Source organism: Vanacampus margaritifer, chromosome 15, assembly GCF_051991255.1.
Source record: "Vanacampus margaritifer isolate UIUO_Vmar chromosome 15, RoL_Vmar_1.0, whole genome shotgun sequence".
Taxonomy (NCBI): domain Eukaryota; kingdom Metazoa; phylum Chordata; class Actinopteri; order Syngnathiformes; family Syngnathidae; genus Vanacampus; species Vanacampus margaritifer.
Genome location: NC_135446.1, coordinates 11,116,645 through 11,140,160, shown reverse-complemented (window position 1 = coordinate 11,140,160; position 23,516 = coordinate 11,116,645). Strand labels below are relative to the sequence as shown.

The following is a 23,516-nucleotide window of genomic DNA, read 5'->3' as shown; positions in this document are numbered from 1 at the left end:
AGAACATGCGTTCAGAAAAAAATGTAGAAATGTAATTGAACTTCGTCTGGCCTCTCCTTCAACATCCCCTGATGCATGGCCTGCTTCCTCCCCACCCCCTTCATGTTTTTGAAATCAAGAGGGGCATATTTATTATCCACTCATACGTTATTTCCTTGGGAAGCATCGTGAACTTGTGTCTGCCTCACGAGCGACCAGTCCAACCGCCAACTCAAAGACCTCATCTATCTGATGTCAAGTAAAACTAAATAAAACAAACCAAAACTAATATAAACTATTAAAAAAAAGATAAGTTGCATTTTTTCAAATCATCTTTCACCTTCAAATTAAATAAAAATCTGACATTTTCATTCACATTCTATTGCTTCGGAGAAATGGGACGGACATGTTCATCAGAAATCCCTGTTTAAATTAATTCCTACATTCTAATTATTTTTATTGGAATTGAAATGCCCGAATTTGCATAATTTCCATGTGCCATAGAATGCAAGTTAGAGGTTATGATGTTCTTCGTCTGTTGATGAATAAATAATTCCATTAAATTAATAAAAGTCCGATGGGAAATTTGAATGTTTTATGTAATTGCTTTATTTTAACTCACTGACTTCACGTTATTTTACTGAAGTTTTAATAAAATCATTCGCTTCATGAACTTGCCTCAGAAAATGCAAGTTAAGTTAAAAATGGTGTAATTAATTCTGAAATGATTCATTCACCTTTTCTTCTAGTTTTAATTGCCTTGATACATTTTAATGAATTAATTCCCATTTTATGTCACTCTTTATTTCATTTTGAACTTTCTCTGCTTTGGTTATTCAAAATGAACATAACAATCTTTTCTGAAAGTCATAATGTCATAGAATGCAGTCATGATATCACATTTTTCTCTATCTATTCAGGAAATGTTCCTAATAAAGCTGCAACCTGGCAACATAAAAGAAGGAAGCGGGCAAAAGCCACAAAAATGATGCGCCACTACCTTGCAATAAAAGTTTCCAAGTGGAAACTCTCCCATCAAACTAATGACGCACAAGATGGAAACAGATGGAGGTAAGCTCCTGAGAAGAAAAAAAAAATGGTGGGTTGAATGCCAAGATGGGCAAAGGTTCATGGAAACAAATGCTTAATGGAGTCGGCTGCCAGCCTATCTTGTGCTTATGATGACCAATGAGAGGGAAAAAATGGTGCTACCCCAAGCGTCGTGTCTGAGAGGGACAGAGAACAACAAATGTTTCATAAACAACATTTATCCGCTTCAATTTCTTACGAGCCAGTCCTGTAGTAGCTACAATTGAGTTTTGAATCACCAAGAAAATGTAGTCGTTCGCCAAGATCAGCTATAGCTATGAATTTAGAGGATTGCTAACACCATTTCTAATATGTACATTTTTAGACACTATCTATCTATCTATCAATCCATTTGGCTTTCATGACATTGTCGTCGGCTACAAAAACATGATTGAAAACTCTAAATTCTGCATGAATGTACAACAAGTGTACATGTTTGTCTATATGTGCCCTGCAATTAACTGGCAACCTGTCCACCTTTTAGGTTAGCTGGGATAAGCTCCAATGAACTACAAACATGAACAGGATCAGCGTAAAACAAAACAACTGTTTTTTAACTGTTAAAGCTCTGTCATCATATTGTCTTATCACAGTGGATGCATTAGGCACCTTTCCCTGTCTATAAAACCATCCTGGGATCTTGAAACCCTCCCCTGGTGACTGTGGACCTTTTGGTGGGATTTTAATGAGTGAACATGAATTGTACCTATGATGCCATTACAGTCACAAATGCTGGCAAAAGCTGCAGCAGATGTTGTTCTCCTCTCACGGTAATTGGAGCAGGCAGAGAAGGAGGACGTGAGTCAGCAGAGCATGCCAAGCACATCCCAGATAGATCTCGGAGCTGGAGATGAATGGAAATCAACATTAAAGCTAGCCGAAATCTGCCCAAATTTCTCGATGGGAATTTTTTATTGGTCATGCACTAAAGAAACTTTGGAGCACGAAAGGAATTCTTGCTCGGCTAATATTATATAGCATATCATCATGGAGATGTGGGGTTTCCTCTTTCCCTTAAGCATTTATGTATCCATATGCTATACATTCCCAGAGTCACACACTTTAAGACTGGCTATCTGTTGCTAACCAAAACAGCAGCACAAGAAGCATTCTCTTAGGTAAGACAACATTTGCAGCAACGTTATTTTATATACAAACAAATCCGATTGGTAAATCCTGCATGGGCTGATTTAACCCTGTGATACATACAACTGACCATATTTGGGCATATCCTGTCTGGGCTTGCTTCTCTAATGGTGCCATAAATACTGTATGATGTAAATTGTCTGGCAATGTGTGGGTCACTGATTTTACTGATATCCTGCAGAGAATTTCATTAATGTTCACTTTTTTAAAGTTCTACTGAGGTTCATTTGCTTATATTGGAATCCAGCATATAATAATAATAGTAATAATAGTAATAAATGGATATCTAAAAAAGACGCCACAATCTCCTTGAATCGTGAGTTGGTCAACTACTTAACCATTCAAATTCAGAAGGCTCACTGTCGGTGAGGTGAAAAAAAAGAAAAAAGAAATTCGACAAACCGGTCAAAACCTCTCTTGGGGAAAATGCTGACATCTGGAAGTTAACCTACAAATAAGGCAGTCAAGCAAACAGGAGCAGGGAACAGCAGGTATTTGCACTCGTAAACACCAAGCATGACATGAACGGGCTTGACTGGTTGTGACAATTAACAACACTCGGCCTCGTTCTCCTCGCTTGAGCCGCAGCGACTGGCGTTGACCCCCGTTTGAACCCTCTGCTTTTATTTAAAAGGCCTTATCTCTGTCTAGTAGAGTCTCATCCACTTACTCAGTCCTCTCTCGCCACTGCACTGTTGAAGCGCAATGGGAGGATGATTTATTCTTTCGAATTAAAAATGATGTGAGCTTCAAGTGGCAGTTTCTTTCTCCTAAAGGATGAACTCAAGAGGGGCTCCTTTAATATAAGATCCCCTCAAAGCTACCACTTAAACTTGAGATAAACTCAACTGTCAACTGCAAGCATTGTTTTATTCAGTCTTATTATTTTTATTCAATATGGTATTTTTTTTGTACACATATTTACAAGCACAATATTTTCATATCCCGGAAATGCACATTGGCCAAACAAAGGGCAGGTTAAAGTGTGTTTTCAATGTACTTTTAAAAGATTATTATAATAGTTAAACACTTGAACAGATGTATTAGTTACGTTTTCAAAACCCCAAGCATAAATAAGTATAAATAAACTTAAACTTTACATAAGTCAGTGTGGTAGTTCAACAAATCCAACAAAAATGACATATGCATTTTTTAGATCGTTAACTAAAATCATATGCGTCGTTCATGAATTGGTTGGAAACGGAGGGGCCCAATTTATTTTATATCTTATTTTTTTTTGAATGGTTTCAAAGATAACAGATAAATGTGATTTGTTGATTGGTAACAGGGTAGCAGGGATGCAAATTAATGATAATGTTAGTTTTTGCTTAAGAGTACATGCTAGCGTTGTTAGCTGTTATGCAAAATGGTCAAGAACAACAGTTAAGTATATATATTTAAAAAAATCTGAACTAAAAGAGTGGACTAACCATGGTCCGAATAAATAGCTTCATGTCAGTTCTGCTGAGTCTGTAGTTCACTTTTTTTCTTCCTTTTTTCTCGTTGGCTAAAAGAGTAACAGCGCGTTCATGTTGAGACTTCACAGCATAATTACTTCTGTTTAAAATATATCTTTGATAAAACAAAATGTAAAAAAAAAAATGCTTTTATACTTGCTTTATATTTCATGTGCTGCAACGTTAACTAAACTAAAACAATACCGTACTAAATGAATGACTATAATAATGGCATTACCACCTATACCCAATGGCAAAAGTAATTCCAAATATGGTGAGTTCCTTCCTGTTCCTCTGCGCCATGACGACACCAGGTTTTCTCGACAGCCTGCAGCGAGGCTGACGGGGAGGTGCTGAATGTACATGGATTGGATGCTTCCTGGTTGTCAGGATCTGAGCAGGCCGGGAAGAAAGCTTTTCATTCTTGCGCGTTACCATGGGATACATAGCGGGTCACAGAGACACGATGACTCCACACCGCACAAGCACACACTCTGTTTGGGTTGGGGGGGGGGGGGGGGGGGGCATAAAATAATATTGCTCCAAGTATGTTGGAGGTGATTTAAAAAAAAAAATGCATCCATGTAATTTCACGTTGATGTCTGATAATTTAGCAGGATGGATCATCACAGGTGGTGAGAAAATGCAATTATTGACGTCTCGGGGTATTATAGATTATTACAAAAAAAATTGTTTTGGTGATTACACTGATATCTATCTGGTAGATTAAGGTGAGATCAAGGTGTGTTCGTGCGGAAAGATGACAAACTTTTGTTTTTCGCAGCCTGTGAAACAATGTGCTCATGACGCTAATCCTCTTTGTCGTCAAGTAAATAATCTCCACTTTGTCTCTTTTCAATTGAATGGGGACTTTTGGCTTATCCAATTATTGATTCGATCCGAACATTAACACAATGATGCTACAATCATCAGGTGAATAAGCAACATGCTGGAGTTTTGTCATTTGCTTAACTATAATAGAGTAAATGTGGAATGCAATTTTATCAAAATACTGTAAATACATGCAGAAAGGGTCCAAGACCAGATGCCTGGAGCATTCCCCTTAACAGTTAATGCCATGTGGAACTGTAAACGGGCTTCAGTCCTGCTGTTTTGGTTAGCAACAGTGACAATAAGCCATCTATCTCAAGTGGGCGAGTTAGGAATCAGTACTTGGCAGAGGTGGGCACAGAAAATACATGGACTGAGCACAGGTTTTCGTCTGTCGAACTGGGTCGGCACTGTTAAACGTGCTTCAGTCCTGCTGTTTTGGTTAGCAACAGTGACAATAAGCCATCTATCTCAACTGGGCGAGTTAGGAATCAGTACTTGGCAGAGGTGGGCACAGAAAATACATGGACTGAGCACAGGTTTTCGTCTGTCGAACTGGGTCAGTACAGACAGTCTTTCTCATTCCATGTATTTTTCCGCCACTTTGCGTTATAAAGCACTAGCCAAAAACGTGGTCATATGTCAATGACAGGCAGACGGAGAGACGGAAATGCCAACCTCTTTTAATTGGTTCCAAATATTCTGTGAATTCACACAATTGATAGGAATGAATAAGAATGGACCGGAAGACTGAAACCTATTTTCAGTCCTGCTGTTTTGGTTAGCAGCAATGTTTCAGTGGGCTCTGTGAAGAATGTTCAGGCCTTTCTTAACACAGAGGTTTGTAGACAAGGATTTTGAATCTCCTCCCTGAGCCTGTATTAGTTTAACTTCCCACTGAGGCCGCAGTGTGTGCAGCGTGTCATTAGCCATTCAGTGAGATATACAATGCGAGTCATTTCCTGGTATACATCTTTGGCTGTGTGGAATGAGCTGTATCCCACAGCACGCTGCATTCGGGGCCACCCGGTATTTATCACAGCTGTCCTCGAGGTGAGTGTAGTGAATCTATTATGGTGTGTTTTTGTCCCCTTCTGCAAGCCCGCTGAGTTTTGTCACCCATGTCAGTGAAGGTAAGCCGCAAGTGATTGAAATAGGGCAGGGTTTCGCCACTGCATGTGGTGCTGACGCCGAGATGTGGTCACACTCAAGTGGGTCGGCAGAAGTGGTGTTTATACCTTTTTCCTATGATTGACAGCACAACCGAGGTAGCCTGAAGGAGACCGGTGCTGGAGCAACAAATGTACAAATCATCCTTGGAATGAGGTTTTAAGCATTCTGACCACTAGCATTTGTATATGTCAGAAATTAACGGGCCACACCTGAGTTTGCTCGCGGTTAAACAAGGTTAACCAACATGCTAATGTCGACAAGTCCTATAAATAATCCTAGTTATTTCAGCCATTCTATTATATATAGCAAAATACTTTAGCCATTTTCACTGAAGCAATCCCTTTCGCTCCTGGGTGTTTTATTGGATTTTTGACTGACTGATTTTGTAAGGTCCACAGAATATTGTGTTCTTTTGCTATAAAGACATGGAACCTACCAAAAGAAAGATTAGAGTCTCTTCTTTCATCAGGGAAAAATAATTAGCATTAGAATATAGCTAAATTTCATCTTTATTCACAAATCTATTTAGAAATGTAATTGATCTATTTGAGGCAGCACGGTGGCTGACTGGTTAGCACGTCCGCCTCCCAGTGCTGAGGACGTGAGATCGAGTCCGGGCTTCAGCCTTCCTGGGTGGAGTTTGCATGTTCTCCCCGTGCTTGCGTGGGTTTTCACCGGGTACTCCGGTTTCCTCCCACATTCCAAAGACATGCATGGCAGGTTAATTGAACACTCCAAATTGTCCATAGGTGTGATTGTGAGTATGGTTGTTTGTCTCTGTGTGCCCTGTAATTGGCTGGCAACCAGTTCAGGGTGTACCCTGCCTACTGCCCGAAGCCAGCTGGGATAGGCTCCAGCACCCCCGCGACCCTTGTGAGGAAAAGCGGTCAAGAAAATGGATGGATGGATGGATGGATTGATCTCTTTGGCTCTGCTGCCACCTGCTGGCCGTTTGTGTAATAACTACCATTTCTTCAACTGTTCTTTGCCGTTGAGAGGATACATGAAAGCCATCTGTATGTTCTAGCATTAAAAAAAACACAAAAAAAAACGTATAAATACGACTTTGGGACACTTAAAATATATGAAATAGAACGTTTTCGGGAGCAAATTAGTTTTAATGGGTACATCCATCCATCCATTTTCTTACCCGCTTAGTCCTCACAAGGGTCGCGGGCGGGCGGGGGGTGGTGGAGACTATCCCAGCTGGCTTCGGGCAGTAGGCTGGTGTTGAAGTGAGAAATGTGTCGAGACAATCAAAACACAAAAAACACAGGGGACAAAATAAAAGCAAGAATAACCCTTACAGTATATTCAACGAACACAGTGCCTTCATAAGAAAAATAATCACTAATTATGGCACTTAATACCTCCTGCTTTATTGGTTTCTTTAAACTTTGCACTTGTGTGTACTGTTTCCTTTTTCATGTTTAGTGCTTCATTTATTACCGCCTCATTTGCATGCATATTCATGAGTGCAAATGAGGGGCCGACGTTCCAAAACGATCCCCTTTCCGTCCACTTAATATCGAACCAATACGCCGTTTAAGCAATCTAAGTCAGGTAGTTTAAAGTGCGTGCGGATATACTGTAGACCCATTTAATTTTAATTAAACGAGCAAAGCTTAAATTGGCCGCAAAAGGGCTGCCATTAGCGTCCAAATTGCTTAGAGGTGTGTGCTGCTTGCAAATACAAACTTTAGCCAATCATGTTGTCTCAGGTTGGATTTCAATTGTCAGTTGAGCACACAACTCGGACTGTCCTTCCGAAGGACGGCACACAACTATTTTAAATGACATACTCAAGGAGCGGAAAAGCTCAACCATGGCTTAAACCTTTGTCGCCTGCAGAATTAATCAGTGCATGCGTTTCAGGAGGTATTTGAATCCTGACCTCCTTTTAGCTATTTGAATACTACATTATTCTGTAAGCGCGACAAATGACATCATGATCGAAGGAGACTTGGCATGAGCGGCATGTTTCAATTGCATAATCTGCAAAGACTCATGCATCCAGTGCCAGTGAATGGTAATCATAGGTGCATTTTTTAATGTATTATTTTTTGCTTTTGAGTTTATATAATAAGAGAATACAAATATTTATACAATCAATATTTGACATTTATTGACATCGTCACTGGTTAGCACGCGTGCCTCAGTTTCAGAGAGCTTTCTAAATTATACAACTAATGAATGAATTGCGATTTCTGAAATGTTTCAATGTATGGAGTCGCACACTGAATGTCATAGTAATTATTCATCATCAATTTCATGCAGAAGGAGAGGCAGATAAAACGGAATCAAGAGTCAGCATTTTCAGTGCTAGTAAAGACCACAAACATGTTTGAGCTATTTTGTTTAATAAGCGTGTCCTCATACTGTATGTATATATATATATATATATATATATATATATATATATATATATATTGAATACTGACTGTATAATATTGGTGCATGGTGATCACCTTTGTTCTAAGTGCTTAGCTGCCATTTTGGGCGAAATTTAATTTCCTCCACAAAGCAGAAAAATGTGGGATAGAAAAGTAGGTGTTGAAAGCCATTTGGTGGTTGGTTTATTTTCCCCTATAAGCAGGAAACAACCTAACCAACTTTCCTACAATTTTGATGTGAGGTGCAAACATCCATTCCATTTTGGCGGCAATTCAAAACCATTTCTGTGTACTGGATGGCTGCTAGGGTTCACTTGCATCGGCGAGAAAATGCTAGTTTTTAAAAAGTTGCCCCTTGCCCCTGAGATTTTTCCTTAAAATGCAGAAGGTATGTTCTATTTGAGAGCTGTAATTAACAGAGTGCAACACTTAAATTCCATATTTCTTACTTGACTTAGCCGCTTGCCCAGGAATGCATAAAAGCATGCAAAACCTGTAATGATTTTCAATGGAACGAAAGTGCATGTGTTGAGGCCGGGGGGGGATCTTGTGTGAGCACGACGGTGTGTCTTTTGTTTTTTTTCCACCAAACGTCTGGAAAACCTTTAACATGAGCAGTCAGCACAAAAATTTGTATTTTCTCAAACACATGCTTTTAAATAATAAACGGGCGGGTGTGTTTATACCAGAGGGGCATGTCAAAAATGTTATTCGGCTGCCACTTGTCTTTAGAGGGGAAAAAAAGCCTTGGGGGGGTCAGTAATGGTAGTACATGGGAAATAAAACTACAAATGTAATTAGTGTGTTTTTATCGTATCTGTGTAGTATGTCTGGACAGAAGAAATCACATTAACTTGAAAATCATACTTTTTGTCAGTTTCAAATTAAACTGTTAATCTTGTCCAATGCCCTATAAATCAGGCCATTTTGCCCGTTTTCTAATCCCATTGAGACTTGACAAAGCATCCTTGTCAACAAGTCGTGATCTTTCCACCTCTACTAGCCCCAAAGCTAGTTTCACTTAATTAAAATCAGGAATTTTGGTTGGCATGTCTATCATCAATAGACCGCCCTAAATGAATGAATAAATAAATAAATAAAAATTAGAAACAGCATGGCTGAAAAGACACAAAGTCTGCCATTTCATCTTAAGCGTCCATTTCCATGCAAAAGTAAATTTAGCTGAGAGATTTGATGATTGCTGCATAAATGGAAGCAGGTATACAAGACGACAGATGGCCGATGCGAATTCGTGAAGAAAAAAAAAGAAGAATTTCCGTCCCAGTGATTCAAATGGTTGGCACTCTTTGCTAGTTGTGATGACTTTACACTTAATACTCTGACAACTTGCAAAATAAAAAAATGCATGGATGATGTTTGAGATGGACAACTATTAAAATTCTATTTTTACAATTTATTGTGCAAGTTTGGAAATTCTACTTTGCAGCCGCATTAAGTCCTTATTTCTATATTTAGTCAGGCATTCCATGGGCAGCATGCTTTCACTACAAAAAACTGAAATCTTAAGTAAGATATAATTTCTTAATTTAACCTAAATTTGCTCATTTTGTTTTGGCAAGTTATTTTTACTTAAAATTCAATTTTCAAACAAGATCATTGTGCTTATTTTAAGATACTTATTACTTAATTATCTTATTTGATCAAGCAGTCTTGGCATTGAGTGTTAACAGCCAGTTTTAAGTACTGTGAGGATTAAAACAAGCATTTCCCACATTTTAAGATGACAACTAATCAACATCCAAGGCCCTGAATTGGGGTTTTATATATTGAATTTTCTTATTTTAAGATTTTGCATTATCTAGTTATAAGATAAATGGAAGTGGTTCATTTGGTTATATTTACTAAGCACATTTTTCCTCATTCCAGTACCAGCTCAGTGGTTTTGTGGTAGAGTGCCTAACCCTCAGACTTAGAGATTGTGGGTTCAAACCACGGCTGGATCATACCAAAGGCAATGAAAATGGGACCTGTTACCTCCCTGCTTGAAACTCAAGTGTTAAAAAAAATACTTATGTATTTTAACTCTTTCACTGCCATTGACGTTTATAGACGTCAAGTAAAAACCTACGGAGCACTGCCAATGACGTCTAAAGACGTCATCCAATTTTTTTTTAATTTTTTTTTTGAAATGGGTACGGGCAAGACTTCCGGAGCTGTGGTGAAAGTTTCCAGCCGGTCTGTTGTGCCTAATGACTATTTTTGGCCCCTAGAGGGCAGCGATGACTCTCTTTTGACAAGATCGGGTGGGCGTCAGTAAAGGCGGAGCTAGAGCGTCGAGCAGGAGATGAGAATGGAAGACAAAGGAAAAATGGCGGCCGGTCGCGAGGAGCTCACGCCCGAGACGTTTTTTTCAAAGACCAAAAGCATCGCTGAAAGAGCACATTGTTGACGACGATGATCATCATCGATGATGAAGATGAGGGTGGTGACTCCGTGGTTGAGAAGCATTGACGCGGCAGTAGAAGACGTTAGATGGAGCTAGATGGAGGAGGGAACGGGCAATGGCGAGCGTTTGCAAGCAGCTCTACACTTACAAGACGAAAGGCATCGACCAACGCTAAAATAGTACATTGATGACGACGATGATCATCATCGATGATGATGAAGGTGAATCCGAGCTTGATGGCGAAATTGGAACCGCTGACGCGGCGGCTATGACGGTGTCGTAACGCGGAGCACATCCGAGCACGCACAGGCGGACGTTCGATTGGACGACGGAGAGTGCCCCGAGTCCAATGCATATTCATCGGAGGAAGTGTGTACAGTCTGCTACTTGCTTTTTATTCCCCGGAAAAAAAGGCCGTCAAGAAAGTGTAACGTTTGCACGCAAAACGGACCAATGCGAAAGTGAAAGTAAACTGTTGTGCGAGTCCTGGCGTCTCCTTGCACGCAGGAGAGCGTTACAAAAGGAAAAACTGTATTTGAAACATCCACATAATTGTAAGTAGTACCACAGTTGCACACATTTGTAAATAGTTTGCGAAATTGTTTTGTCAAATTGTTACACTGTTGAATGGAAATAAACGTATTTTGCAATCAAAAAACACTTTTTCATTGTTGGTGAAAGCGTTTTACAGAAGTAAAGCACTATTTAGGTGTTTGTGGCATCATTCATGAACAAAAAGAAGTGTAGAATTCACTAGAGTGCATGAAATAACATCGTTTCACAAAAAGCTCTTTTTCTCCGTTTTTTGTTTCAAAACAGAGAATTTCGGTGAAAGTAACCATTTTCTATTGTTGATTACTGAAGAACGGAATAAGGTAGAAACAAACTTTTTTTTCTGATGAAAGCTGAGAGTCCAATCTTTCATTTGGTAGTATGTGTGTTTCCATAGTCCAAACACAACATTTTCTGTGGACCTTGAAAGATCACTCAAAATGCTTAAATCGGCTGGCAGTGGGGACATCCCGTTTCTGAAAACGTCTGGCAGTGAAAGAGTTAAGAAAATAGTTCAGCTCGAAAAGGGTCATAATTACAAAAAACTATTTTCAAGACCGTTGTGGTTGATATGGGCCTAGTATTTTCTTATTTTTCAAAATGTTAATTTAAGTAAAATTTTCGTGTTCTGTTGGCATATAATTTAGCTTATTTGAAGTAATAATTATCTTATTTTACTCTATTTTGTTCCTTAAATTTTCTACTGTCCTTTTTGCAGTGTTGGAAGTGCTTGAGCCCGCTCGCCCTTATTATTCAGGATTCTTCTCCAAGGTTTTACATGTTGTTTGTGCAGTTACGTCTCACATAAAGTGCTTTTCGGTTGAGCGGGAATGTTACATTTACTTGCCTCTCACCACCAAGAGGAACCGTTTGGGGTTTCTTAAAGGCACGTCAGCAAACAGAGTAAATCCCAAATCTGATATATATATTTTTTTATCTCAGTATTGTTAATTCGGTAATTTTACCGATTTGACATGTCATCATCATTGCTCTCTTTTTTTTTTATTAAAAAAAAAACAAAACAATTTTTAGTTTGTATGTGTGCGTGCGTGTGAGTGTGTATTCATTAGTTCACCTAAAACCTATTAAAAAATCCCATACCGTTCACCTAAACCGAACACTTCCAGCCAGAGTCGTGAGGCCGTCAGGAGACCCGAGGAAGGACCAAAGAGTTTCTTAAAGGCACGTCAGCAAACAGAGTAAATCCCAAATCTGATTATTTAGATTATTTTCTTTTTTTTTCTTCTTTTTTTTATCTGGAGAGCTCAGTATTGTTAATTCGGTAATTTTACCGATTTGACATGTCATCATCATTGCTATCTCTTTTTTTTATTATTAAAAAAAAAAAAAAACAATTTTTAGTTTGTGTGTGGGTGAGTATGTGTGCGTGCGTGTGAGTGTGTATTCATTAGTTCACCTAAAACCTATTAAAAAATCCCATACCGTTCACCTAAACCGAACACTTCCAGCCAGAGTCGTGAGGCCGTCAGGAGACCTGAGGAAGGACCAAAGAATTTCTTAAAGGCACGTCAGCAAACAGAGTAAATCCCAAATCTGATTATTTAGATTATTTTCTATATTTTTGCTGACACTGTAATTCACCTTATTGACAAAAGTCGCTCCCGTCCTTGGTCGTCAATCAACTTGGCATTCCAACTAAAATCAATGACTTCATCCTAAACTGAGCAATACGAGGCGCATTAGCTCGGCATCAGCTTATCTCCCTGACTCATTTGCAAGTCTGTTGCATTTTATTTGTCTTTCACAATGACATCATTGATAAATAGGGCCGGCACGTGCTTCTAAGACACAAATACTTTGCTGAGGTCGCATTGCCTCACCTGTGCAGAAAAGAGCGTGAGAAAGCTGGAGGAAATGTGACATTACTGTTTGAGAAAACACATAATGGAGCAGCTGAGCTGTGCACTTTGAGGGTCCATTTTCTGATGTTAAATTGTTTATTGTCACTTATAAAAGATTATGTTTATATTGCGTGTTGTCCCAAGGGGAAGAAGCGCTTCTTTCCACGTTGTTTTGCAAAGCAACAGTATATATTTCTATTGAAGTCGACATGGATTCATTTTTTCCCTCCCCTTTTTTTTAAACACGATTCATGCCTGCGGGGAGGTTGGCGAAAGATATTTTATGCATGTCAGAGTGTGTGGCCTTATGTCAAGATGCAAATGAACTTCCTAAAATACGTTTTTCCTTCAAATATTTAGCCCTAGCCTTATTCTGGTAACTAAGCCCTCACCTCACACCTCCAAAAAAATACAAAATGATCATCTTCCAAATGGGTCACCACGGAGACTGGCTTGATCACGTTAAGCTAATTAGGATGAAACCTGAGGCAAATACAATATTAGAGGAGGATTATCATGGTCTTCACAGTTGGGTGCAGCCAGGGAGTCTGAAGGAAAAGACTCACGAAATAGGAACTGTAGGTCCTTAAAAAAAAAAAAAAAAGTGGCTTTCCTAAGGCGTCTTAGCAGTGGGTGTTTTGGTTTAGCAGCCGAGAGCAACGCCCCCGGATGATTCTGTCATGCATAACAAATGGGATCGGTAAAGAAAACCATTCGCAAGCATTCTAATTTACTCGTTGCTAGATGCCACACTGAGATGATTACAAACTTCTACTTGCTTGAATTTCTCTTTAGGTCCTTCGCACCTGTATGGTCTTTGACTGGAGACGCCATATTGTCAGACTTGCATACGGTAGCTTTCTGATAGCACAGTCACAAGCAAAACGCAAATGTCCATCCTCAAATACAATAAAAGCTCGAGTGAAACAGAAATGCTTTTTTTCCCCCCAACATCAACCCAATTTTCATCATTTTTAATTTGACTAGGAACCAAAATAAAGTATTCGCTTCCAACCCCTAGGCAGCACCAATTCATTTTATTACCAGCTCAAGATGATTTTTTTTTTACTTTTGTGCCAATGGTCAAGACCTTCATGGCTGTGTGTTGAGTTATTGTGAGCAAATTTCCACACGGACTACTTTACATTGCAGCAAAGTGTCCTTTCTTCATTGTTGTTCCATGGAAAGATTCAAAACTTTACATTGTACATATGGGGATGGGCTCAGTGTGTGACATGTAATATTGATTTTTGAATCCACTCAACAAAAACGCATGATATGTCTCAAAACCATGCAATACTAAATGTATTTCACATTTGACTGGAAATTCAAATGAAGTGGTGTGTACAAAGCGCCAACACCGCAAAGTGATCCTACCGCATCGCGCCAGTATTTTTAGCTCATTATGCACAGCTAGCACGGCTTCAGCCAATATTCAAGTGTTAAATTAACTCGCCATCTGTTGTCTAGAATTTTTATTTTTTTATTTTTTTTATTTTTTTAAGGCTTCTTCTTAAAATAATGCATTTCTCACTTGCGAAATACGCATGCATCCAACACTTTTAGCGGTCATAATGAAAATTTGCAATTCAGCAGAATAGTTTTCAAAGATAATACATTTCTCTGTCTCATCAACCAATCTAAAAATAATAATAATATAATAATAATAATTCAAAAATCTATTCTTGTAATGTCGGAAATGAGTCTCCAGAAGCCCTGAATTGCACTTTTGCCTTTTCATTTAACATCATTTTCTCTCATCTCTGCTCCCTTTTGCCTCTTTGCCCTTTGAGCTTGGCATTTTGAAATCCCCATGTATTAACTCATTAATATTAATTGCTCAAAATAATTTACTCCCTGTTCTTCTTTGGTGGTCTTCCATCCCACGCGCTGACCGTCAAACTTTGGTAAAAGAGCATCTTGCTGCACATTTGCGCCTGGTATTTGCTGTTCATTGCATCTATATTTTTGTTCATATGATCATTTTGCTTTGGTAAATTACATTTTCCCTCCATCCATTTTTTTTTAGTGCTTGCCCTTATTGGGGTCAGTCTGAGCTTATCACAATCCAATAATAATAGAACAGAAGTTTAGACTAGAGGGGGGATGACAGAACAATGGGCACAAAAACAACAACCATATTAATAGTAATGGTCCCATGATGAAAACAACATAAAAAATAAACATGTGCACATGTATGCACGACATTTACATTTTTACCACCACATTCATAAAAAAAAAAAAGAGAAAAAAATAGAAAGTAAAAAAACGGAGGCTAGCTGTTTATTGGAAAGGCCAATAACCTCGCAGCAACTGTTGCAAATGGGGCAGTCAGCTACGTTTGTAATTAATTACCACGCGAACATTTGAGGAGTGCCCCTAAATAATTGATAAAGGCCATATATAAGCGGTAAGTGTGTGTTAAATAAGACATGAAAATGCATGACAGCCAGTCTTGTCGCATTATGCTGCACCGTGAATTACATTCAAAGTGAACGGGATGATCACAAAAGGATGCCATAGCTGCCGTCTTATCAGGTTACTTAATAAAAAGATGACGTCCGTACATAAAAGAGATTCCTATAACGCCATCAAAATGCAATTATAATGGAAGATTTTGTCATTTATTCAGACTGTAAGTGGAGGGGCCTACAGGATGTTTTATAGGTAGTGAAGGATTATAATAAGTTTTGTAATATTTTGCGTGTTCAAATAAATCAAAGATGAGATTCTTGTGAAAAGGGTCCTTGCAAGGTGGATTTATTACAGAGATCTCTGGTCACACAATTGCATATCACCCAAGCAGTGTCATCCAAGAATGTGTGTCCCTCCCCCCAGGAGACACAGCCCTTTTATTACAATCAGAGTTTGTACAGAAAAACGCCTCTCTCCTCCCATCAAATATGAAAATCAGATTACATTCTCACAGTATGCTAGGTTGTTGAACTTTCACATTTAGACAAAACAGAATCTCAGTATGCTAGATTGAACTTTCACATTTAGACAAAACAGAATCTCAGTATGCTAGATTGAACTTGAATTTTCACAAACAGGACAAAACAGGGAATTTAGACAAAACAAGATAACAGATAGGTTAAGGTCGAGTTATATTGAGTTTGACATTATTACACCTGTGTAGATGTGCATCTACACATCTATAACTAAATTCAAAATGGTTAAAATATAAAATAAAGAATTAAAAATGTTGACAATGTTAACAGTAGATAAGTGTGCAAATGAGCTCAATGTTTCTTGCGAGTAAAGTGGATGTCAATATATGGCCCGGAGGCCAAAACTGGCCCACTAGGAGGTCCAATTTGGCTCGCAGGCGGAATTTGAAAGTAGAAAAAATACGATAGAGTCTCTGCAGTTTTGATGGATACAAAGTCTACACACTCCTAATAAACAAAAAATCTCACAAAACGCATGAGAGAAAAGATGTGGATTTTGCATGTTTTTAGCGTGTGAATTGAGACTAAAAGAATAATAATGGCATTAAACGGAAGAAATCTTGATTCATGCATTTTTATGAGATGTTCGAGGACCCCCTATTAATCTCCAGGCCCCAAGCAATCAATCGTCTGCGCTCGCCTAATTGTAAGTCCGCCCCTACCCTGAACTACCAGTTTGACGACCTTAAATTAGAGGATGTTGTGTAATCGCCGCAGCATATCATTAGTCCGCAGTGTTTAACATTCACCGCTCACTTTCCCTCCTTTCCGTTATCGCCCTCCACTGCTGGAAGCGTGTGCGCTGGATTCTGGAGGTGAACCCGCAGCATACGTGCCCAGCGAGAATCTTAGCACGCTTGTTTATTAGCATCTGTGCGATTGGCAAGAGCGCAGCTGTAAAGAGGCCAGCGCGCGTGGAAAAGCGGCAACCGCGCCCACAGCCAGCGGCCATTACCGCGAGCGGGAAACTGCAGCCAAAGGGCATTACAGTCGGCTGTTTTTGGACGCCGGCCACTTACCTGCGGTCTGGCTTTGGCTGACAGAAAATAATACCCACCTTGAAACTAAACACAGCAACCTTTTCCTTAGCTTTGATACAAATAAATTCTTAATAAGCTTTTTACCACTAGTGTAAAATTGCAATTGTGGTTGGGTTTCTATCTATTTTTCCGCAGATCGATATCCTTTTTTTTTTTTTAAGCTGTCAATGAGCTATCAACACACAGCTTGGTGCTTGTCGGCGCCGTCATGAGCATTAGCATCAGATGAGACTAAAGTCCTGTCATTATTTGCTATTCTTGCACGCATTGTGAGTCTCTTTGGTTCCTCTTTTGTATTTTTCCACCAAATAGATTTTTCTGAGGAATTCATTATAAAACAGTTGCCAAAGTTATTTTTGAGATTTGAGAGCAAATACCCTAAAAAAAAAAGCCCTTTGAATGCTCATATCATATACAGCGGATGTAAAAAGTCTACACACCCCTGTTCAATTGCCATGTATTTACAGGTATGCCATAAACCGAAAATGACGCAAAGATAAATCATTACAAAACATTCATTAAAGGGATACTTGACTCATTAAGGCATTTTCAGCAGTAAAAAGTTAATATTTTGTCCAGAAGTAATTTGATAACTTCATTATTTTTCATGCTAATTGATACATTTAAAAACTAATTTTCCACTTTCTGTCGACTGAAGATGACATCACCTGTGCTCAAGAAGTAGGTAACGACCAATCATGGCTGAGTTTGCTGACCAAACCCAAAAAACAGGTGACAGCAAGTGTAAAAATTAGTTTTTTAAAGGTATTAATTGTACATTAAAAATAATGAAGTAATCACGTTAATTACAGACAAAATATTGACTGCCGAAAATGGCTCAGTGAGTCAAGTGTCCCTTTAATGTGATCTAAAACATGCAGCATAAATATTTTCGAGAGGGGAAGTAAAAAATATAATTTCTAAATTTATGTTAAACAGTAAAGTTAAGTTAATAAAGTTCCGCTGTTCTAGCAGGCTTTCCTGACTTTTGTCTCATTTTTAAAAAAAAATTAGCTGTACAGGTTATTGGCTCATTTTGGCCTCATGTATCTCATAAGTGTCTGGCATTTGAGCATGGGTGTGTAGACTTTTTACAACCACCTACTTCTGCAATCAAGTAATGTGACTTTTTTTTAGGAAATGTATAGCATTTAGGTAATTGTCTTGAAGGTTATCCATTTGCTGTCTATGCTGTGTCCTTTCACAGGATGAAATGGAGACCAATCAGAGCTGGTTAAGTGGTAATGCCAAATAGCAAATTAGACAATAACGTTTCAGACAATAAATGGCCAAAGGCTGCAAATGATGATTGGGGTGGGAAGGCAACCTCAGTTTGTCAGTTATCCGAAACTAAATAAGACGACCACAAATTCTGCAGATGAAAGAATGTAGACGTCCATGCTTCAGCAAGAGCAAAATGAGTGGATATTTCACATTCAAACAGGCTTAAAGCAACCTTGTCTTTCACTGTACGTCGATAAATCCCTGCAAGAGAAAAAAAAGAGAAAAAGTCAATTCAACGGCTGAGTGAACATGAATGATTTCTATGTCTTTATATCAGGCAGAGACGAGCAGACATCCACGCTGTGCAGTCAGCCTGCGATGTTCCTGGAGAATTAGTGTTGGGCACATTAGGGAGGACTGCTGAGCTAAAGGCTCTGCTGCATTATTCAATAAAGAACTGTGCGGCGCACGTTCACGAGAGATACCCCCCGTCCACTTTTGTCAGTTTCACTTCAGTGAAATACAGACAGCCGAGGGAATGGTCATAAATCTACATTCGCAGAATGCATTCATATTCCGCAGGTTAACCGGAAGAAGCACCTCTTCCGTTGCGCTACTTTTGTCACTTGTTATAAGAAAAGTGCAGCAAAGATTTACACAGCCTTTGAGTCATGTTTAATGGCTGTATTTATTTCATCCAATTTGCATCTTCTCTGATGGTGTAATCCAATGAAGTCAAATGCTACTCTGAAAATTTTATTTTTAAATAACTGTTAAAATAGTAACATTATGAGGAAAACAAAACAAAATGGCTAAATTTAAGAAGGCTAGAAAGATTATGATAGAATTCAGTCAAGTCAGAAAATGAATATGCTAAATAGTCATCAAATGATGAAAAAAATGTAAAATGACGGTATTAGAAATAAAGTTGTATTTGTCATATATTAGGTTGTATGTAATCTTGCAAGTACTGTAAGAAAGTCATCATACCAATTGCAAAACTAGTGCTTCTCAAATAGTTTTCTTTTTCTGTTCTAGAATAAAGTGTCATTGCACATGCACTACAGTTGGTTGGTTGTCAGACAGTGCAGAATGAGTACTGGCTCATCAGCAGAAATGTACTTACAACAATTTTATAGAAAAATGATGCTATTTATAGTCACAGTGGAGAGTTGGAGGGGCGCAAAATATTTTCTGCTAACTCGGGGAGCGTAGCAAAAACTAATTCAGCTCTGTACTAAATCAAAACAGAAATGTAAAATGAAAAAAAAAGTCAAAATATCAAATTAATTTCATGGCTGAACAAAAAAAATTGAAAATATGGTAACAAGATTATTATTATTTTGAAAATTATGCCAAAATTATTTTTTCTTTAAAAAAAATTAAATGTGTGGAATACAGATGTAATACTGTAAGAATAAAATCAAAACTACAAGTTTGCTAAAAAAATAAAATAAAATACTGTGTTCTTGCGTGCCTCGAAAGCAACAAATGAATGGACTCTTATTTTAGTTTGAAAAAAAAAACAACAATAACAAAACAGTATTACAAGAATAAGTAAATCTTTTACCAGTTTTATATTCCGTGGAAAACTATAAAGTTAGATTAAGATTTACATTTTTCTTACAAATTTAGAAATGTCAATGTATTTATAAAAAAAGGGATTTTTCATTAAGGTTTAATGTAAAATGTCAAAGGTTTACATTTTTATTACAAATTTAGAAATGGCAATGTATTTATAAAAAAAGGGATTTTTCATTAAGGTTTAATGTAAAATGTCAAAGGCAACTAAAATGTTTAAAAACTTTCATAAAATAAAATAAATCGCAATATTTTGCGAGGAAAAACTATTTGTTTTTAAGGGGTAAAAAACAATACGACAATAATGTCATATTGCTATTGCTTTGTTACAACTTTAATCTTGGATAATTACCCTTAATTATATATTTTTTCAGTTGATCAATTCTGAAGTGTCCTTCACAGATCCATTGTAGTGGAACAGCTGATTGCAGATGCAGATGCAGGCCATCTCTGCCCTGACAGAGATAACGCTCTCAGTACTTGGTGCTGTTTGCGATTGATAATGCCGCGGCTGCCTTCATTCAGCAAGAGATGCCATTGATTGCGGCTAACTGCAAGGGCTCTTGGGTAACTGCTTGCGGGCAATTGAGGCTGCTGACCTATGTTCCCGAAATTGATCCAGATTTTGGACAGTTTCTATCTTTTTTTTCTTACTAGCGCAAACGTAAGGGGAAAAGTACGCAACCTCTAAACCGTGATGCCTCTGAGTATTTTACAGGAGTTTGGATGCTTTCCAGAACCCAATGGTTGTCTGGTGAAATATTGAGATTGCAGTGCATCACTATCTGTCACTCTATCAATGCACAATATCGAATTGCAGTTTGTAATTGTTCTTGGACAATAGATAGTGTATCTCTTTTTTCTCCAAGTCAGTTGGGATAGCTTCAAGTTGACCATGGACAACATGAAAATGAAGGTTTGCTGCTTAAACGGGCTGCTGTAGAAATGAAAAGTAATTGTATCTCCCTCAGAGCAGATGATTTTTAGCCTGCTTTTGGACAGGGTGGATTTTTAGGGACGCAATTAAATGTGTACCAAAATGTTTATTGCCTAAATGGGCTGCTGTAAAAAAAAAACAAAAAAAAAAGAATATAAATTCAGACCCTTCAGACCAGGTGTTTTCTGCTTGCTTTTGAACATGGTGGATTTTTAAGGACACAATTAAATGTGTACCAAAATGTTTATTGCCTAATTGGGCTGCTGTAAAAAAAAGAAAAAGAAAAAAAAGAATATAAATTCAGACCCTTCAAATCAGGTGTTTTCTGCTTGCTTTTGAACATGGTGGATTTTTAAGAACGCAGCTAAAATTGTCTCAAAAATGTTTGGTGACTAAACGGGCTGCTGTAGAATTCGGAAGTAAATTTGGCTTTCCGGCGCAGAAAAAATAATTATTAAAATGTTGATTTTGGAATAATAATTATAGGGGAGCACAATTCATTTTTGTCCTACATGCTTGCAGCCTAAACGGGCTGTTGTAGAAACTGATTTATGTTTTGAGTTAGCTTTTGGATTCACAAGAACTAGCCAACTGTATACTTTTTAGGTAAACAATTAGTTTGGGCCAAAATGTTTGCAGTTAAAGCTGGCTGCAATAAAAATTGGCTATAAATTTGTTCACTTCAGACAAGTTTTCTCAGCTCGCTTTTGGACTGAATCTCATTGGGACACAATTAATTGACCCGACAGTTTTAGCTCACCATGTTTGCTTCCTGAATGGGCTTTTGTCAGTTGAGGCAGTTGAGTTTTACATGCAAGTATAAAGACAAAAAAATAAACTAATAGTCTTCCTTTTTTGGCAAACGCCTCCTTACAGTTATCACTGACCTGTTTTGGGAAGTAAACGCCTTCGGTAAAAATGTGCTTGACGCATGGATCAATACACACAAAAAACAATAACAAATCAAGTTAATTAGGCGTGCTGAGGAAAAGGAAAATGAAACGGTTTAAAGAAGACATGACACAATTCATTATGCATTTAATTAGCGTTGGTTAGTTGACTGAAAAGCAGCTTTTGGTGCATTCTTTCCTCCCCTGCAGAAGTAAGATAATAAGAATTGTATTGATTTCTCTGGCTCCTGCCCTTCTTATCTAACAATAACCATTTCACTTGGCATGCCTTAAAAAATGCAGGATTAGCGAGAAAGAGCTGCAAGTGTTACCTCTCACAGGAATCAGTCTGAAACAACTTTCAAACTTTTTGACAACTGCGGCGTTACTTTATGATATCACTTCATATTAATCTTTAATAGATGTTTTGGCGATTAAGGCCTATTTTATCTACATTATGAGTAATAGCTTTCATCAGCCAAAGTTTTAGGGAGGCAGGTGATTGCAAAGAAGATTGAATTTTCCCTTAACGCAAACGACTTTGTTTCCATTTGCTTTTTTTTTTTTTTGACAAGCAAATGGAGCCAGCACACTTTATCATAGTGACAAACTAGCAAATTGTTATGTTTTGAAGTCACGCTTGTGAGTTTCACCTTGTGATTTTTTTTAATTGTATTTTTTTTTTCTTTTCACACTGACCGGAACCACTGTCGAAAGTAATCAAAACTAGGGACCACATCGATACCACTTTTTTTCTGACCAGTATGGTATCAATACCGATGCCAAGTACCGATACCACTAGTATGTTTGAAAAAACAAAACAAAACAACTGCAGATCATTTTAAAGACCTAAACATCCTGATATTGAATTTTTCCTTAAAATTGCATGAAATTATTGGCAATTTTATATTCTTATATTCTTCCCATTTCTAATAGCCACAAGAGGGCGGCCGATACTGGTATCTGCTGCTGGCGCAAGAACTGATACCTTGAAATAAAGCCAGGTATCGTCCCGACAACTGGTATCGGTACTCATCAACCCCTAATCGTTACTGATGTCTAATTATATGAACGCATGACACCACAGCTGGAACTCAAATCGAAACCAGTTCTGAAAGATATTGGTAAACAGTTACCAGTTGTACCGTTAGGTCTCCGATGCCACTTCCGATTCCCAATTCCGCCGGTCAACAAAAGACAATTGTGGAAGATCAACATTACTGAAACCGTTCACAAATTTAGTAGCTATCTTAAAGAGAGCACTTTTAAGTCCTTATTTAATGACCTTCTGCACAGCAGACATGAAAAAAAGTGAATGGTGCAGAAATATACCCCCCCCCCCCCCCACCAAAAATAAATAAATAAATAAAAACACCACAAGCAACCCGCCCTCGGTCAGAGGTTCTGTGTCTGTGATGTAACATCAGGACATAAGGTCTGATGCGATCAAACATAACCTGATCTCGGGTCACTGAGTGAGTACGCTTGCTTTGTGAGGTATTGCGAGCTCTGTGGGCATCTTAAGCATGATTTATGAATGGCAGCACGGTAAGAGCAAAGGTAGAAATCATGTGGAGCTTAGTTGCAATATAGAAGAATTCTACAGAAAACACTGTAAAATATTATATATATTAAGTTATATTCGTTATGAGTGAGCCTTTTTTGTGGTAACAGCATTTATTGTGGAAATGGGTGCTTAAATTCTAAGAATGTTTACGAAACAGTCAAAAGTATTTTGAGTAACTAAGACTTAAGCATTGCTTCAAGCAGAAATTTCAAAAGCTCATAGATGAACTCCAACCATTCATTTTCTCCACATGTAAGCAAATCAAAGTAGTCTGGCGTGTTCATTTTCTGCCGATTTGGCTTTTTTGCCCCATGAAGATTAATGTGTCTCCGTTTTCTCCCTGTAATTTATACCTTTACATGATAAATTAATGCCTTTGCCGGAGTCTTGCACGATTAATTTTGCGGCGTTGCTCACGACATGCTGACAACGACAGT

The 23,516-nt window shown here is 38.1% G+C and overlaps 1 long non-coding RNA gene across 4 annotated transcripts in view; it reads left to right on the top strand.

Moving 5' to 3' along the window:
- Positions 1–23,516, top strand: part of LOC144035283 (uncharacterized) — a 100,339-nt gene that overhangs the window by 33,867 nt on the left and 42,956 nt on the right. For 2 of the 4 annotated variants that reach the window (XR_013288403.1, XR_013288406.1), the window contains 2 exons: positions 900–1,050; positions 1,553–1,623. This is a non-coding gene — a long non-coding RNA (uncharacterized LOC144035283). Of the gene's footprint in view, positions 1–899; positions 1,051–1,552; positions 1,624–23,516 lie in introns of those variants that run through there. The other 2 variants (XR_013288405.1, XR_013288404.1) reach the window with 1 other exon arrangement.